The sequence below is a fragment of the Octopus bimaculoides genome, chromosome 12 (genome assembly GCF_046866305.1).
Source record: "Octopus bimaculoides isolate indiv1 chromosome 12, ASM4686630v1, whole genome shotgun sequence".
Lineage (NCBI taxonomy): Eukaryota > Metazoa > Mollusca > Cephalopoda > Octopoda > Octopodidae > Octopus > Octopus bimaculoides.
In genome coordinates, this window is record NC_142939.1 from 17,137,479 (window position 1) to 17,139,978 (window position 2,500).

Consider the following 2,500-nt stretch of genomic DNA (forward strand, 5'->3'; position numbering starts at 1 on the left):
GTTTTATAGAAACTTCTTTCAAAATTTCTATTTTGTTTTTCACTCATTAACTTGTGTAGGATGAACTATGTGAAATGTTAGAGAAAGAAACCTAACTCTTTCTTGCAATACATACCAATACATAAATCTAAAGTAAAATCTTTTCGGGATTGTGTGGACCCTGCAAAATCTTATATGGGCGCTCAGAGTCTATGTGGACCCCAGTTGAGAACCACTGGTCTACTTGCTGAGTCTGAGGTAAATGACAGACCTTATTATACCTGCAGATCTTCTGATGCTTCTGAGCTGGTAAAATTGCTGCCGTTAATTGTATTGTTGGAGATCAATACCTGTAGAAAAGACATGAGCGGTGAGAAAAATGGCTAAGTTTCGTCAGACATTATAAAAATGAAGAAAATCAGACGATAACTACGAATCATAGCGAACGCGATTCAACTGAGTTTAGAAATAGCGTTGAACTTCCAGCCAGTGTAATATTGTCAACAATTCAAGTCGGTTCACACCAGTGGTTATAGCCATTAATACGGCAAAGGTATACAAACAATTAGTCGGTCGATTCAAGTGATCCGGAAGAACGGCACTTAACCAAAGCAAAATTATCACACGTATGTGCGTCTCATATTTTGGCTCCTTCCTCTATATCAGATCGACTGATGCAAATATCTGCCCCTGATAGATCGTATGAATTTATCTGCGTGTATGTGTGTGTGTGTGTGTGTGTGTGTGTGTGTGTGTGTGTGTGTGTGTGTGTGTGTGTGTGTGTGTGTGTGTGTGTGTATAGGATCGCGGTTTCGATTCCTAGACCGGGCGTTGTGAGTGTTTATTGAGCGAAATAATATCAGAAATAGCACCCATACTAACACCAACAGCACCACCACCATTCTTCAACCAATGGAGAACTTCACGAGCCGAGGGTGATACTTTTAAACGATCGCTCGACCTACTAGAAACAGTACGTACAACTTCCTCATATTACACCCCGTTGTCTTATATAAGGAAAAGATACTTTTGATAATGTAATTCAAGGTCCAATATCTGAAAGCCAAACTAAATGGTCACACATGAAACAATTTTCGAAATATAATCTCAGATATAACACAGCGTATCTGAGATTAGATTTCTGAAGGGTGTTACGACGAATGTTTAATATACATTTAAAGCCGTTGATCATATTTACCCTGATCTTAATTACAGTGTGTTGTATTACAATATTCTGTATGAGGCGAACAGAATATAAGCGAAGAGGCTTTAACCAAATCCGAAAATACTCGTTCCGAAGATTGTCTGAGAGCCCTGACGGTTATAGATAGGGCTTATTTCACAGTCAAGTTATTTGATCTCAAATATATGTTGTATCAGTACTCCATGTAATATTACGTACGGGGTGATATCAAAAGGTTCCGTGACTAGTTCTGTAGCGCGCCAACAGATCGCAGCACACTGTTACGTGTACAGTGAGAATTAGCAGTGGCCTTCATGAGGCAGTGTGCCGCGTGACATTGCTGTGTTTATTTCGTAAGTTGTGGAATTTGTGTTTTTGTGATCGTATGTATGATGTAGTCTGCGATTTTTGTCATGGACAGGAAGTTGGAACAAAGAGTCAACGTGAAATTTTGCGTTAAACTTAGGGAGTCTGTAACAAAAGCATTGAGCATGCTTCTGCACAGCTTACGGTGACGGGGCAACGGGTCGTACGCAATGTTTCGAGTGGCACGGGCGCTTTAAAAGAGGAAGAATGTCCCTGGAAGACGATGAGAAAATCCACCGACGAAAACTCTGAATGTAACAAACTTGTACACGTAAACATAAGTTGTATACACGTAGTAGTAGTAGTAGTAGTAGTAGTAGTAGTAGTAGTAGTAGTAGTAGTAGTAGTAGTAGTAGTAGTGCAACCACTAAAGTAATTTTCACGTAAAATAAGCGACAGACAAAATGTGACAAAACTAAGCCGTTAGATTAGAGTTACATTCTAAGAATCCTTAGAGTCTCCCACCCTGTTTTTGTCGATCCAACTTTCTTCATGGGACTTGGATCGATCAGAGAAGGAAGCATCTATTTTCATCTCCAAAGTTGAAGTTTCTTCAATCGTATCATTGTCCTTTATCTCTGGTGGCTCGCGCTTTAATATGTTATGCAGTGTCTTAGGAGGATTGATTCGATATCTTTAACCAACTACAGAAAACCAAATATCAGGACTTAGACAATGAGGCTCTTGTCAAGGGATGATGAATAGCCTCATTCCCGATTGAAGTTGGCCGCCATGGCTTTCCAGCCAATCGGTGTGCTGTATATACGTATATACACATACATACATACATACATACATACATACATACATACATAAATATCCATATACATACGTATATATATATATATATATATATATATATATATATATATATATATAAATTGTGAAATTGTAATGATCTTTGGACGATAACTGCTGAGGATTAGCAACGTCTTGTCTTGTGTGTGAATTTTCCGTTTGATCCTTCTGTTC